This window comes from Protopterus annectens, chromosome 9.part0 (genome assembly GCF_019279795.1).
Source record: "Protopterus annectens isolate FY-2018-M chromosome 9.part0, PAN1.0, whole genome shotgun sequence".
In the NCBI taxonomy this organism is placed as follows: domain Eukaryota; kingdom Metazoa; phylum Chordata; order Ceratodontiformes; family Protopteridae; genus Protopterus; species Protopterus annectens.
In genome coordinates, this window is record NC_056743.1 from 857,907,654 (window position 1) to 857,925,634 (window position 17,981).

Consider the following 17,981-nt stretch of genomic DNA (forward strand, 5'->3'; position numbering starts at 1 on the left):
TACAAGCACATTCCTGTCCAAGGAAAAGAAAGGGTGTCTGTCTTGCAGGCCTTTGTGCATGGAATTCTGGAGCAGAAACTCTCCAGCTGAGTATTTAGAGAGAAGGCAGATAGATCTACTTGAGGAACTCCCCACAGATGGATCAAACCTTTGATGTCTCCCTGCTTTAGTTTTCATTCATGAGGATCTGCCTTTGCTTGTCTCAGCATGTCTGCCACACAAGTTTGTTCTGATGGAATATAAGATGCCTGTAGAGTGAGACTATGCTGTGAAGCTATATCCCAAGTTAATGTGGCTAGTCTGCAAAGGGGCTGCAACCTGGTTCTCCTTTGCTCGTTGATGTACCACATGACTGTGGTATTGTCTGAAACAATTGGAAGAGGTACTGGGGACCAAAGATGATTGAGAGAGTTGAGTGCCTTGAGCAGGGTAAGCATCTCTTTTATATTGGTTTGCTTGTATCTGTCCTTGGTGTCCCACAACTTTTGCACTTGTATCCCTCCTGAAACTGCTCCCCAAGAAAAGTGTGAGGCATCTGTGATGAAGGACTGCTTTTTAACAAGATGGCTAAGGGTAAACCCTGATTTAGGAATATTTGCTGCCTTCATAAAGTGATTTCTCTTCTAAGAAATCCCAGCACTGTGACTTGAAAGGGCAAAGGATATTGGTTCTGGGACCAAATAGATTTCAGATACCACTGTATCTTTCTCATGGGGATTCTTGCCAGGAATACCATGAGAATCATATGTGCCATGAGACCCAAACTCCAGAGGTATTCCCTTGCAATGACTGAAGACTGAGTAGAAAACCTTACAAATAGATCTACATATAGAACCATTTTTTTCCTGTGGAAAAAAAGCTCTTTGAACTGAGGTGTCTAGATGACACAATCCTGAGAGAAGAATAAAAAAAGACATTTAAATGTTGTCTTGGATCCTCAGCTTTTGTAATAGATCTCTCACCTAAATAAGAGATTCCTCACAGTTTGAAAGACTCAGCAAGGATAACCAAGCTATCTAAATATGGTAAAATGTAGATATCCTATAGCCTGCAATTAGCTATAACTGGGGCTATACACTTTGTGAATACTCTTGATGCAGTGGATAGTCCAAAGGGTAAGGCAGAGAGATGATAATGTGATCTAGATACAAAAAAAAATTAAGAAACATCTGAAGTCTGGATGAATAGGGATGTGACACTGTAAGCCCAGCTATATGGAATTGTGTAAATAATCATATGTCATTTGTGAATATCAACATGATTCATAAGCTTGTCTTACAAATGTAAGAAAATGATATGTTATGTGTATATTAAACTACTGGTGTAAAAGTGTGTGTTGAACAGGGTTTGTACAATACTGAGCTTCAAGGATGTGTCCACAGTGTAACCTACTGGAAAAGAGCAGAAATTTATATAAACTATATACCTGTGCAAATGTATGTTTTAATAGTAGAAGCTGGAACATACAGAGTTAACTTACAAAACCTCAAGAAAATAAGTTGGAATTAAGGTGTTTTACAATTGTGTTATCTCTCATTTCAGTGAAGCAGACACAATGTCTAGAGCTAGAAGTTTTTCTATTGTCTTGGACAGAAGCAATTACAAGGTCTAAAATGTAAAAGTGTTTACTTGTTTTACAACTCCCAGTTCTCAGCAAACATCTAAGGGATGTGTATTTTTAACACAGAGATGCTAGTTTATGTTAGCCTGGGAACTGAAGGCAGGTGACAAAGAGTGATGTTATCCAAGCTGATCCAGCAGTAATTGTGTGATATTAAATTAAGAACTCCCTTAGAGAGAGACTTGGCATTTTGTATTTTGTCTTGGACCTAGCAATAACATCCACTCATCTGAATTTGCTTTGCTCTGTAAGTAGGATTTAGGGCATAGTATATTTTTAGATATAGCTAGGAATATAGTAAAGATTAGTTAAGATGCTTTCTGTATTTATTTGAGACTGTCTTGCAATGTTGTTTTAAATATTTCCTGTGATTCTGAACTCTGTAGTTACTGTGTTGATTGAGTATTGTCTTGTTCTTTTATTATTTATTATTAAATATATTTAAACCTATCTTTGTGGCTGATATTTTTGAGGCATATTTAAGCTCTTAGCATACTTAAATATGCATTTGGTGACACTGTAAAGGCCACTCCTAAATAGCCTTCCAAGTCGTGGTCACACTTACCATTTGGGTAATAGTAACATTACACAGTAGGATTGGTCACACTTTGTAAGGGCCTTGCAGTAGCTGATAAGGAGGGGTTGGTGGCAGTGATAACTACTTTATAGTCTGGGCAGAAGGGGGCATAGCTAGTAAACCTATGCCAGCCTTCCCCATGTATGTGTGTGTTTGTATATACATCAGATCTCAAAGTGTGTGTCAGCTACTTGGGCAGGGACATGAAGCACTGGTTGGACAGAGAGGGTGCTGGAGGTCTTGGCATGACCCCTCAGCTGAGATCTTAACCCTACAGCTGTGCCAGTGGGGAGTCATATTGGAGATCTGGAGAAAGAGGGAGAAACCAGACCAAAACTGACTGTGATCTCTGTGTGCTCTTAAGGGAAATTGTACTTTACTGTGTGTGTACTTGTCATCCTCCAATTGTGTACATCCCTCACTGTTGCTAGTGGTGAGGATTGAGGCTCCGTGATTACTGGGCCAGTGCAGGGACATCATATATTAATTGGTGGCAGTGGTGGGATATCCACATCACATATTAATTGGTTGACAGTGGTGAGTTAGCCACATCACATATTAATTGGCTTGTAGTGGTGTAGATATTGAATTTCTATAGCCTGTGTACAGTGGTCACAGAAGGTGTTTGTACTCTCAATCAGCCACACAGTGAACATTCAGAGTTCATATCACAATTGTTTTATTTTTTGTTAGCTTAGTTAGTCAGGAAGAGCAGGCAAGCATGTCAGCAGAGGAGTATGGCAAGCTGACAAGGACCCAGTTGGCTGAAATGTGCCAGGCTAAAGGACTGGTGCATGCCAACCTGACTAAAGCAGACATGATTGCAGCTTTAGTCACAGCTGCATCACAGAATAGCAACCAGGAGGATAATCAGACTGACCTTGGAGATGTACAACTTTCAGAAAATGAACAGCTCAACCTTTCCACAGAGGACTTAAAAATCCATCTGAAGTTAAAGAGACTTGAACTACAGGCCAAGTATTTGGAAATAGAGGCATCACAGAGACTGAGGTGTCTAGAGACTGAAGTAAATGAGAAAATGCAATGCCTGAAGGCTGAGGAAAATGAGAAACTGTGATGTCTGGAAGCTGAGGAGAAGGAGAGGCAGAGGCAACATGAAAAGGAGATACTGACTCTTCACCAGTCATGAAGGTAATGGGGAAGGGAGTAACCGAACCCCAGAAGCAACAAAGGTCAGTAAATTTCTTCCACAATTTATAGAGGGGGGTAATTTTGACAGTTTCATTCTTATGTTTGAAAGGGCATGTAAACAGTATAATGTTGACCAAGGGCTCTGGGTAGGGTTCATGACCCCCTTACTCCATGATAAAGCTGTAACTGTAATTTCTAAACTGTCTGATACTTATTGTTTAAATTATAATGTTGTAAAGAATTGTCTTTTAGAATGTTTTAAGTTAACATCTGAAGCTTATAGAAAAAAGGCTTCATGAGCATAGAAGCAAGGCAGATGAAAGTGTGTGTGAATATGTTGCTGAACTAAGTACTTATTTTCATAGGTGGGTGAGTGGATGTCAGGTCACCAGTTTTGAAGGGCTGGCAGACCTTTTCGTGAGGGAACAAGCCCTTAGCACTTTGCTTGAGGATATGAGAATCTGATTAGCTGACAGACAATGTACTACTGCAGATGAGATGGAGAAGAAGGGCAACTTATACCTAGCAAGCAGGGCATCACTCCACAGGAAGGGGACAGTCAGTGCTGCTTATGGGTCTAAGGGAACCCATGCTGGGCAGCCCAGACTGCCCCAACAGTGTCTGCAAGTAGCAGGGGAAGCCACTAGTCCAGGTACACGTCCAAGACCAAGAGTTAAATGTTTTAAATGCAACCAGTGTGGCCATGTAGCATATAGATGTCCATGGAGGCAAGGTGGGGAGCAAAAGGTGGAAGAGCCAGTAAGTGGGAATGACAAAATGCCAGCAGTAAGTTGTCTCGAGACAACAAGGGTACCAAACTACCACAAGAGGTTATATCCTATCTTACTGAATGGGAAAGAGGTCATGGCTAAGAGAGACACACCCTCTGACCTAACCACTGTGAAGCCTGCAATGGTTACAGAGGAGCACTACTTGCTTGGGAAGTCTACTCTAGTCAGAGCTTTAGGATGCACCCCATTCAAATACCTTTGGCTAGGGTTCACCTTGACTGGGAGGGTGGAAAAGGAAGCAAGTAAGGTGTGTTTGAGGATATCCCTGCAGATGTCCTGATAGGAAATGATTTTGATAATACAGTACCCTGTGTGCAGACTTGGAGACAAGCATGTGGGTCTGGCAGCCTGGGGGAGATCCAGGCGGACCGCACACTTGCAGCCAGAACTAGTGAGGTGGTTACTTCAGGGAGGGAGCTACCCTGCAGCAGTGAGACTGACGGTGAGCCACAGCTGCTTGTGGTTAATGATGTTCCCTTGGACAGAGTGACTGCAAGAGCAGAGGTGAGTAGTAGTAGTAACCAGGCTGACAGTGAGGCACTGCTGTCAGAGGATGCCAGAATCAAACATCCTGTGGAAAGGGAGCTGGGAAGGGTTACTAAGAGAGAGTTAAGACAGGCTCAGCTCTCAGACCCTACATTACAAGGCCTGATGGAGGTAGCTAGTGAGGCACCCGATTCTCAAGGGAAGGGGGAATCTGTATATTGGGACAAAGGATTACTGTGTAGAGAGTGGACCCCTGAGGGAGGGCTAGAGGGTGAGAGAATACAGCAGTTGGTAGTGCCCAGAGCCTACCATCTGGCACTTATAGCCATAGCCCATGATATTCCTTTTGCAGGTCATATGGGAATAAAATACAATGAGGCATATTATGCAGAATGTTTATTGGCCTGAGATTTCCAGAGATGTAACAGGATACCGCAGGAAATGTGAGCAGTGTCAAAAGGTAGTTAAGGCAGGAGACAAGGTGAAAGCTCCTTTGATGCCTTTGCTTTTGACTGAGGAGCCATTTCAGAGGGTAGCTATGGATATTATGGGGCCTCTGAGTACTCCAAGTTCCATAGGGAAAAAGTATATCCTAGTGGTCATAGATTATGCTGCCAGATACCCTGAGGCAGTGGTTCTGTCCTCCACTGAGGCAGAAAAGGTGGCAAATGCTTTGTTAGAGATTTTCAGCAGGGTAGGTTTCCCAAAAGAAATACTGGCCAACAAAGGTGCCAATTTTGTGTCAAACCTGCTGGCTTATCAGTGGAAGTACTGTAAGATGAAGTGCCTAAAGACCACCCCTACTACCCCCAGACTAATGGTCTTGTTGAGAGTTTAAACTCTACACTCAAAATGATGTTACAGGCATTTGCAGACCAGTTTAAGAAGCATCGGGACAAATATTTTCCCCATCTGTTGTTTGCTTACAGAGGTGCCCCAAGAATCCACAGGTTTTTCTCCCTTTGAGTTTTTGTATGGGCATAGGGTGAGGGGGCCTCTAGATCTGATTTGAGATGAGTGGGAGGGTGAGTGTGAATCTTATAAGGAGTCTGTTGTGGCATATGTCCTAAACCTCAGGACAAGGCTCAGGGAACTCATGGGCTTGGCAAAGGAGAACCTGGCAGAAGCTGAACAGCAGACAAAGAGCTGGTATGACAGGAATGCTCAAGCTAGAGAGTATGCTGTAGGGCAGCAGGTAATGGTTCCCATTCCTCTCAGACACAACAGTAGTACGGAAGGTCAGTGATGTTAACCACATAGTAGAACTGCTAAGCAGGAGGCAGGGGCACAAATTGTACCATGTTAACATGATGAAAACTTACCATGATAGGGTGGCCCTTGTGATGAGTATTTGCAGTGTATGGCAAGAGGAGTCTGAGGGGGATCTGGTGACTGATCTCCTCAGTGAGGCTTGGACTGACAACTCACTGGAAGGGGTAGAAATGTCTCAGCAGCTATCCCCTACCCAGGTTCAAGAAATCTGATTAGTAGTGTTACAGGAGTTTGGGGGCATGTTCACTGGGAAACCAGGGTGCATCCACCTGGTGCATCTCCATGTAGATGCAAGACCCCAAATGCCTATTAAGCAGGCCTCTTATAGGGTGCCTGAGAGAGTCAAACAGACTCTGAGGGAGGAGATACAAGAAATATTGGACCTAGGGGTAATTCAGGAGTCCAGCAGTCCCTGAGCCTCCCCATTGGTGCTGGTAGCAAAGAAGGATGGCAGCACCAGGTTCTGTGTGGACTACAGGAAATTAAATAGTTACACAGAGTCAGATGCTTACCCCAAGCCTAGGACAGATGAAGCCCTAGAGCAGCTGGGTGGGGCTACATAATTTAGCACTACTGATCTCACCAAGGGTTACTGGCAGGTGCCCTTGACTCCCAGTGCTATTGATAGGTCAGCCTTTGTGACTCCTTTTGGCTTGTATGAGTTCTCAAAGATGCCCTTTGGGATGAAAAATGCCCCAGTGACTTTCCAGTGGCTGATAGATCATATCTTAGCAGAAGCAGGAGATTTTGCCCTTGCTGACCTAGATGATATTGCCATCTACAGCCATTCCTGGTAAGAGCACCTTCAGCATGTCAGGGGAGATGCTGGGCAGACTACAGAGGGCAGGGTTGACCATTAAGCCCAGCAAATATCAGATGGGTATGGCAGAGGTCTCCTACCTGGGATATAGAGTGGGGAGTGGTAAGATCAGGCCAAAACCTGCCAAAGTGGAAACATTCAGGGATAGCCTTCCCCTGTTACCAAAAAGTAGGTGAGGGCATTCTTAGGGACAGGAGGGTATTACAGAAAGTTCATCCCCAGTTATAGTACCATAGCTGCTCCCCCTCACAGACCTGACAAGGAAAAACAGGCCAGATAAGGTAGTGTGGGCCCCAGCATGTTCATAGGTTCATAGATGTGTACTAGGCTAATGGCCCTGGAGCCTTTACAAGCCTAGCCCATAGAAGTGCCTTGGCATCATGCCACCTGATATTAGTTCCCAGTGAGCAGGTATACCAGAAGCATAAAGGAGCTTTGGGAGGACCCACTGTGTTAGCCAGTCCAGATTACAGCAAAGAATTTGTTGTGCAGGTGGATGCTTCAAACCATGGGGTGCAGGCTGTACTTAGCCAGGTTTCCTCAGAGGGAGAAGAGCACTCAGTGGTATAGCTCAGACATAGGCTCCAACCCAGGGAGGAATGCTATGCAGATGTAGAAAAGGAAAGCCTAGCCATAGTGCGGGCACTGCAGAAACTTCAGCCTTATCTGTATGGAAGGAAATTCTCTGTAGTTACAGACCACAATCCCTTAACATGGCTACATCAAGCCAGCCAGCAAAATGCCAAGTTACTAAGGTGGAGCCTAGGGTTGCAAGCATATGATATGACACTGCAGCACTGCAGTGGGGTTAGCGATGCCAATGCAGATGGGCTCTCAAGATAAGGAATGGGGTAAAGTATTCCAAGATAAACTTAACCCTCTCAAGCAACATTTCTTAAAGGTCACTTGAAAAACTAGCTTGAGTTTTCGGGGGGGGGGGGGATAGTGACACTGCCAGTCCAGTTACCTGGAATTTTGTAAATAATCATATGTCATTTGTGAATATCAACATGATTCATATGCTTGTCTTACAAATGTAACCGAACTATATGTTATGTGTATATTAAATTACTGGTGTAGAAGTGTGTGTTAAAAAGGGTTTGTACAGTACTGAGCTTCAAGGATGTGTCCACAGTGTACCCTGTTGGAAAAGAACAGATGTATATAAACTATATACCTGTGTAAATGCATGTTTTAATAGTAGAAGCTGGAACATACAGAGTTAACTTACAAAACCCCAAGAAAAAAAGTTAAAATTAAAGTGTTTTGCAATTGTGTTATCTCTCAGTTTCAGTGAAGCAGTCACAATGTCTAGAGCTAGAGGTTGTTCTATTGTCTTGGAGAGAAGTAATTACTAGGTCTAAAATGTAAAAGTGTTTAATTGTTTTACTACTTCCAGTTCTCAGCAAACATCTGAGAGATGTGTATTTTTAACACGGAGATGTTAGTTTCTGTTAGCCTAGGAGCTAAGGGCAGGTGACAAAGACTGATGTCATCCAGGCTGACCCAGCTGTAATGTTTGATATTAATTTAAGAACTATCTCAGAGAGAGTCTTGGCATTTTGTATTTTGTCTTGGACCTAGCAAGAACATCCACTCATCTGCATTTCTTGCTCTGTAAGTAAGATTTAGAGCATAGTATATTTTAGATATATATAGGAATATAGTGAAAATTAGTTTAGATGTTTTCTGTATTTATTTGAGATTGCCCTGCAATGTTGTTTTAAAGTATTTCCTGTGATTCTGAACTCTGTAGTTACTGTGTTGATTGAGTATTGTCTTGTTCTTTTATTATTTATTATTAAATATATTTAAACCTATCTTTGTGGCTGATATTTGTGAGGCATATTTAAGCTCTTAGAGTACTTGCATATGCATTTGGTGACACTGTACAGGCCACTCCTAAATAGCCTTGCAAGTCTTGGTCATGCTTACCATTTGGATAATAGTAACATTACACAGTAGGATTGGTCACCCTTTGTAAGGGCCTTCTATTAGCTGATAAAGAGGGGTTGGTGGCAGTTATAACTACCTTATAGTCTGGGCAGAAGGAGGATAGCTAGTAAACCTGGGCCAGCCTTCCCCAGGTGTGTGTGTTTGTATATAAATCAAATCTCAAAATTTGCATGTGTCAGCTACTTGGGCAGGGGCGCAAAGCACTGGTTGGACAGAGAGGGTGCTGGAGGTCTTGGCTTGACCCCTCAGCTGAGATCTTAACCATATAGCTGTGCCAGTGGGGAGTCTTATTGGGGATCTGGAGAAAGAGGGAGAAACCAACCCCAGATTGACTGTGATCTCTGTGTGCTCTTAACGGAAGTTATACTTTACTGTGTCTGTTCTTGCCATCCTTCCCATTGTGTATGTCCCGCACTGTTGTCAGTGGTGAGGATTGACGCTTCCTAATTACTGGGCCAATGCAAGGGCATCACATCACAATGATAAACATCTTTTACATGTAGTATTACCGGGAAACTTGAATGAGGAAGGACAGGTTGTAGAGTGACAGCATTTTGATCTTGGGCACTATCAAGGTTTAGGAAAGAAAAATCCAGAACTGGTCCCCAAGCATTTTTTTCTTTGGCACTAAGACCGTCTTTGAATAAAAACCTTTCCCAATCTGGGAAGGAGGAATTGGTACTATAGGTCCCTTGGACACCATGTGACGAAGGACAGATGGAAATGAAAGAGTGGGATCTGGTGTGTGAGGAATTACCCCCTGAAAAGAAGGGATTTCCTCCCACTGCCATGTGTAACTTTGGTGGATAATCTGTTGTCAAAGACAAAAGTGGAAATTCAGACTTTCTGGAAGGGAAAAGGGACTGCCAGGGTAGTTATTCTGACTTAATGGACTGTCCTTCATTTTTTTTGGTGGGAGAGGTTCATAGATTCTTTTAGGAACTCCAGTGCCATCTCTTCTTAAACATCTGTTGACCTGCATTCTGTTGAGAATGTTTATTCTGTTTTTATCAAACTGGGTGAGGGGTTATAGAATCCTTTGGAAAATATGGAAAAGGAGGACTGACAAATCTTAGAGAGTCCTTGTATCAACTTAACCCCTTTAATTACATGTTTTAATAACTCCTGTAGCAGAGGGACCAAAAGCTAAATATCTATCCAAAGGAAAATTTAAAATCTCATTTTTCACACCATCTGGGAGATTCTGAGAATGTAGACAGCAAACCTCCTCAAAACAGTACCTGTTGCCATAGCCCTGGAAGAAAAATTAACTAAGTCATATATACACTCTAAGCAATGAGTACTTGTACAATGGGAGAAACTAAATTATTTAAAGGAGATTTTTCTTAACAAGAAGAAACAGCAGACAAAACAAACCTCATACTTTCTTAGAATAAACTTTAATATAAAAACCTGACAATTCAAAATTCTGAAAACCAAGGCTGCAGAAGCATACACTTTTCCCATACTTATCAATAATCTTGCTATCCTTGTTAGAAAGAGTAGGATTGGAATAAACCAAATGTTTAGTAGCAGTAGAATTAACTTAAGCTATAGCTGCTGGGTCAGGTTTGGGAAGAGAGTATAAAAACTAAAAGACTGAGTTAATTTATACATTCTATCTGCCTTTTACGAAGGAAAATCCCTACTTCCACTATCAAAAAACTCCTGAAAAAGCTAAAACCTTGCACCAATGCCCCCGATAACATCCCCTCACACTTCCTCAGTATAGCTGCAGATGCTATCGCCCTGCCAATTAGTATCCTAATCAACCGCTCCATCCAAGAAAGTCACGTTCCTCAAATCTGGAAAAAGGCTTTTATAATTCCGTCATAAAGGAGGAAATAATACTAGTATTACCAACTTCCAGCCTGTTGCTATCCTCTCTCCTATTTCTAAAATTCTAGAGAAATGTATTCACCTTCAACTCCTTCCCTACTTACTAGACAACAACCTACTAACTTCTACTCAACACGGCTTCTGTCCCAGTCACAGCACTATGACAGCCCTCCTATCATTCCTTGAAAATGTGAACAAGGCTAGAGGCTCTGGCCTCACTGTATCTACCATCCTACTTGATCTCTCCAAAGCTTTTGACACTATCTCCCATAACTTACTACTAACTAAACTCTCTAAGCTAAACCTTTCACCTTCTGCTCTTAATTGGTTCACCAGCTATCTCTTAGACAGGCATCAAGCTGTTAAGTGGAAAAAAATCCATCTCCTCTTTCCTAAATAGCCTCACAGGTGTTCCACAAGGTTCCATATTAGGACCCCTTCTCTTTAATATCTTTGTAAATGACTACTACCACTCTATCCCCTATGCTGACATCATCCAATATGCAGACGATTCTACAATCATCTGTGCTTCATCTTCCATTCCAACTCTCCAAAAGCTGACTCAAGATGCCTTCTCCACCACAGAACAGTGGATGAAAGACAACCATCTTGCACTTAATGCAGCTAAATCATAACTAATGATATTCACCCCCTCTAAAACCAACACACTGGATCAACAACCATTCTCCATCACCAGTCAAAATAATAACCCACTTAAACTGGTAACTGAAGCCAAGCTACTAGGAGTCAAAATTGATAATAACCTTACTTTCAAGTCCCATCTACTACAAAACATTAAAAAAAAAAACACCAAAAACTAGGCCTGCTGTACCGTCACAAACAATTCATCTCACCTACTACCAAACTCATTCTCTCTACCACATTTCTCTTACCCTCCCTCCTTTATGGTGCTCCTCTTTTAACTAATCTACAATCATCTCTCAAAACAAAACTTTTGACCTGTTATAATAAAATAGCCAAATTTGCCACTAGCAATAAATCTTCAACCCATCACTGTGTACCCACTCCACAAACTAAATTGGTTTGAACTTCCCAACTACCTCTCCTACACTCAACTAACATATGCACACAAACTCATTTTTCAACCATCCCTCTGTCCCTCCCTGTCTACTACCTTTAAAATTCACCACACTCAAAGACTTCTCAGATCTACTAATCAAAACCTAATAGAAGTCTATAGACCCCATCGTCCCCCAGGACATAACCTCCTCTCCTTTTCACTAGCACGCCTATGGAACTCCCTCCCACTCTCCATTCGTACCATCACTAGCCTTCCTACCTTTAAAAAATCACTCCACTCCTACCTATCATCCACATGGGAATGCTCCTGCTCCTACCCCACATAATCTTTCTATACTCTCTACTGTATTCCACCTTTTACTCTCCCTACCTCAGACAGTAATCTATTCCTTAATAGTTCCTATCCTCCTGAAAGCCTTATGCATCTATCTACTCACTTCCTTATCCTTGTGCCTATGATATAATTTGGTTTCAACTTTAATATGTTTTATACTTTGATTGTTTTAATGCTTAACTTTACTCATTTTAACCACTGTACCTCGTGATGTCATGTACAATAATTTGGATGTAAATCTCTATAATATGTAATCTGCATATAAATCTCTATAATATGTAATCTGTAATTGAGCTTTTCTCCCCAGGACTCCATTGAAAACGGGTTCTCTTGGCCCAATGGACTATCCTGGTTAACCAACAGCAAATAAATAAATAAATAAATAAAACAGATACATGTTTATTTTTCTGTTTCTTTTCGACAGTTAAATCTGGCCAACTGTGTTATTAATGGCAGCAGCAGCTTTCCCAGGGAAAGGTATAACATTCTTACTAAACAGGAAAGTCTTCCCTGTTCCTTCTCCGACTGACAAGAGTGGCTCTCCCTTGCCAGCTGAGGGGACCACAGCAGTTGCACTGGACATGGCTAATCCCCACTCCATAGTAGCTATAGATGCCACACCAGAGAGATCCAGGCTAAAAGATAAGTGGTCTGAGGAACAAGTTATGGCCACAACAGAGTCACCCACCTGTGGCTGAAGCAAATTGCTAGCCTGTCGTTGAGGCAAAGGCTGTTTGCTTAACTTTTTAACTTTTTCTTTTTGTGACTGGAAAAAGGACTGGCTGTGTGGCCGGCAGTTTGTTCTACGGTCAAGCTGAAAATGGTGTTGCTTTTCTGTGGAAAACAATCAGCAAAAGTCAGTAAAAATTTAAAGTCTTTAAAAGTCAAAATTTTCCAGAAAAACACAGTAAAAGGCACTTCTAAAACACTTTGACAGCCCCCAAAAGTAAATAGTTTCTCTACAGAAAAAAATGTTTTTCAATCACTTTAAATAATTTTTAATCTGACAGGGAAAGCCCCAAAAAGTAAACAGTTTCTCTACAGAAAAAAATGGTTTCAATTACTTTAAATATTTTTTAATCTGACAGGAAGAAAAAACATTCCTGTTTAAAAGAACAGTTAAATATCATGTCAGTCAATTAAAACATTTACACTTAGCTTAAAAATAACTTTCTTAAACAGGAAAAGAACAATAAAAAGAACCATTTTTATAACGTGGTAAGTTTTTCCCAAAGGAAATGTATCTGCCCAACAAAGGAACAACACAAGACAAATGGCAATCCTCAAAAGCCTGCAGAGAAATATACTCCTTGACAGCAGGAAAGCCCTGAAAGGCTTGGCACCCAAACCTGTATTTTTAGTCAGCTCAACTCAAGCTGACTGACAGTCTGGGTACATGGAAGATGCCCTGAAGCTTTGGAAACCTGCTGGCTGTTACATCCTTGGCAGGATATACCCCATATAGCAAAGGCTACTGCAGCAATGATCAATATGATGAACATAATGTTGTTCAGTTTTTAACATTTCTATTGAAAAATCTTTTACTCTTTTGTACATGCAAATATGACTTCTTATTATGTGAATTAGACACATCTATGGCTGAATAAGTTCAGTATAACGAAAATAGACCTAAACAGAAGAAGTAAAATATTATAAAAATTGTTATGTGTTCAGCTAACCAATCATATCAACCCATAAGTGATACAGCCAAGTCTATTATTACAGAGAGTATCTGTTATAATATGTTACATCTGAGATTTTAATGAGTTTACTTTTTATTAATAGCTTAAATACTAATGACATACACAAGTAGAAAATGCTAGAGGAGAAAATATGGTTAAAAAAGGGATGTGATAATGTAACTGAGACTCAGCAGCATGAAAGCAATTTGGGCCAAGGGACAATGGCCTATGACTCATGACGTTTTAAGGTATGGATATGTTACAACAGAAGAAAGTCACATTTGAATAAAGGTGTTTGTATTTCAGAAATTTGTGAACTGGGTGAACAGATGTAAGCTGTATCTTAATCAGGTGAAAAAATTAGTGGGAGAATTCACAGATCAGTTCAGAGAGAGAGAGAGAGAGAGACACAGAGTTCTGAACATTACAAGTAAGGGCATTTTAAGTCATAAAGAGGGCATGGATTTATGGAAAAGATTTAACTGGTTGGACAATTGGTGGTGGGTAGTGTATAGATTGCCGGATTACTATTATTTTAACTGATTTAATTTTAGGGTTAGACAGAAAATAATTTGAAGATAAAAATCTTAATTGCAGTATAAGTATTGTATATTGTTATAGTATTGCTGTATAAGGAATCTTTAATGTCTGTCTAAGCAATTACCACCTTAGTCAGATGGTACCTCAGTTAAATGTCTCTTCTGAAGGAAGGCACCTCAGGAGTGCAGCACCTCTCCAAATATGTACTGTAGTGTGAATACAAGAGCATGAATCCAAGTGCCTGTTGTGGTGCTTCAACCCCAAACCATTGGTCATCCTTGGATCACAAGCAAGCATGCATTCTGCTAAATAAAGATTTCTGTTGATAAGTCAGATTATAGGTTCTGGGATGGCTAAAGCTCCAATACTTTGGAGGAAGATTATTTATTCTAGCAGTACATATAATTATGAGTCAAAGCAATTGTCTTTCCACTGTGGTCTAGCTGTGTTTATCAAGGGAAACATCACTCTGTGGATGCTGCAAAGTTGAGATATTTCTGTGATTGTTGTTATTCTTTTAGTCTTGGTATGCAGTTAGCAAAATGGCTACCAAGTTGTTAAGCTGTAGCTTGATTAGACTTATTTGCATGCAGTTTGAATGAGGTAGATTTATTTGTATTATTATTTATGGTTTGCCAGGATTTCTTAGGGGATTTGAATACTGTGTCATGCAGGAGAGTAACAAAAGTTTTTGTTTTTAGTTTCACTGCATAGATGTTTGCATATATTATGCAATGTTTTATATTTAATGCATGGGATTAAATGGGCGGCGCAGTGGTGCAGTGGTTAACATTGTCACCTCACAGCAAGAGGTTCTCCGGTTCGATTCTCGGCTGGGGTGCCTTCTGTGTGGAGTTTGCATGTTCTCCCTGTGTTCGCGTGGGTTTCCTCCGGGTATTTCGGTTTCCTCCCACATTCCAAAGACATGTATCTGGAGCATTTCTCCCCGGGCCTCCGCTGAAAACAGGCTCTGTGGAACCTAGTCGGACTTTCCCGGTCAACAAATGATAAATAAAATAAATAAAATAATAAAAAAAAATATTTTGCAACCCCTTAGCAAATTTATAGGGCATGTAGACTTTCCAGATCTTATCTTCCTTTAGAAGTTGTTTCAGGTATGAGGCGACCAAGGGCTGTGATCTGGATATTACTCTTGCCGCTCTTATCATACTTTTAAGATTTCCTAAGGTGTCATTAAAGAATTGCAGTACCTCATTAACAGATACTGATGTTAAGACTACCCTTGTTTCTCCTGCCAACCTTGTTGACTTGGGTCTCTTGAGGCAGTATAGTAATTGGCTCATGTACGCAGACAACCCTCTACTAATAACACGGTCTAGTACAGAGTGCAAGAGACGTCTTTACACCAAGAATATAGAATCCACGCTCTCTCTCACTCACAACTGTAACAATGAGAAGGTTGTCAACTTATGCACACGAAAAACAGTCAAGTTACATCCAAAAGTTTAATAAAATGCCAGTAAAATGTAGTTGAAATACAATAGTTGAAACACAAAGCTTTTGGATAATTCTTTCGTCAGTGTGATACAACCATAGTAAAACACAGTACTATTTAAATAAAATCGCATGATGATAACAGCCAGCCAACATCACTATCTAATTAATTATATCATTAATTAATTATATATACATATTTAAAGAAACATTTATAAAATGGCTAATATAGCCTTATATTCAAATGTCATTTTTTAAAACATGTCTGCATATTTTTCAGAATTGGTTTTATAGAAACAGTGGAATTAATACCTGGACTACTATCTGCTTGTAGTCTAATAATCCAATTGTATTCTTTGGTTTCTAAATCATTATTCCTATCTCCCCATCTCTGACTAGCATAGTATATGTCAATAACCCTAAATGAAAAATTATGTGTATTTCCAAAATCAATATTATGCTTTACAATTGCATTTGTAGGGATATTCCTCTTTGTATCGGACCTATGTTCAATAATCCGTTCATGTAACTTTCTACTCGACTTGCCAACATAAAAACTTGGGCATCCATCACATGTAGCTAAGTAAACAATGTTGCTAGAGTTACAAGTAGCAGTACAGTTAAACCAATATTCTTTCTTAGTTGTAGGATGTATGAATTTATTGTTCTTACATATCACACTGCATACAGAGCAACGCATACATGGAAATGTGCCCTTTTTATTTGATTCAATTCCCTTTTGTTTCTTAGTTTGTATTTCCTTATAGCATAATTTATTTTTTAAATTGCTGGAATTCCTATAAGCAAACATTGGATGAGATGGAATAATATTATTTAGATCTGGTAGGGCTTGTAAGATAGCCCAATTATTGCTAATTATTTACTTTATGCTAGAAGTACGATGACTATAAGTGATAGTATATCTAAGTTGGTCAACGATAGATGTTGAGGGATTAGGACCATCTTCTGAAGAAAAATAGGGCTTAACCTTGTCCTTTCTTCGTTCAAGGACATTTTTCTCTTCTTCCAATAACAATTCTAAGTTATAACCTCTTTGTTGGAATTCGGATTTCATGTCATGCAACTCTTCAATGCACGTGTCATCTTCAGTGTTTAACCTGCTAACTCTACTATATTGACTCTTAACTATTCCCCTAAATGTGTGGGTTGGGGGCATACTTTTATTATGTAGATATTTATTTTTGTGAGATTTTTTTGTGGATCTTTGTAGATATGAAATTTTCTATATTAGTTAGGTGTATATCTAAGAAATATATTTCACTAACTGAATTAGTGATTTCAAATTTCAAAAATGTAGTAGTGGTATTTAAATAGTTGAAGAATTAATGTAATAAATCTAACATGCCCCCCATACAAAAAACACATCATCTACAAAACACTTATAAAATAATATGTGAGAATTAAATTCATTTGGACCATTATATATATATATATTTTTTTTTTCTTCCCATTCATTTAGGGTTAAATTGGCATAGGTGTTTGCAATGGGTTCCTATTACGTTGTCGAAAGACAACAATGTCGAATGCACAGAAGAGCGAAACCGGCAGATATCGACATTTGGATTGTGGGATCGCAGTATAGTGAAGACTGGAATATTTGCCCTTTCCTTACTGTAGTGCGATCTCGGAGTTGGTATTTATATTTAGCGGGGGGTGTGGGGGCACTGCCCCCCACAAAAAAGTTTCGATATTCAGCCGTTTTGCTCTTCTGAGCATTCAAAATTATTGTCTTTCGACAATGTAATATGAACCCGTTTGCAACGGGCATACCCATTGCAACACCGTTGGTTTGATGGTAGAAAGTTTCATTAAAAATAAATATATTGTTATTTAATACTATTTCCAATAGGTCACACATTGTTTCTATTTCCCTGCTTTTCATTTTTCCATGTCTACATAAAATGCTACGAATGCCATCAATGCTGTACTCATTGGGAATAACAGTAAAGAGTGATTTTATGTCTAAAGTGACAAAGATGTACTGGTTGGTTATTTTCTCTTGGTACCAGCTGTAAAGTTTATTTAAAAAATCTCCAGTGTCCTTAATAAAACTCTTTACATGTGTCAATGACAGACTTAAAGTAGTGTGTAGATACAGGGAAATAGGCTCCGTTAGCCAACCTCAACCAGAGACAATGGGTCTCATGGGGGGGGGTTCTAAGGATTTGTGGACCTTAGGTAAACCATATATAATCGGTATTTTAGGGTAAGGTATAGAAAAATAATTCAGTAAATTCACAGAAATATCATCATTAATTTGAAGTTCAAATAAAAGTATATTGACATTGCTAATACAATGCGCTACTTCACCATAAGAAATCTGTTTAAATGCAGTAACATCATTTAAAAGCTCATTCACAGAAGTATAATATTCATCAGCATTCATTAGAACAA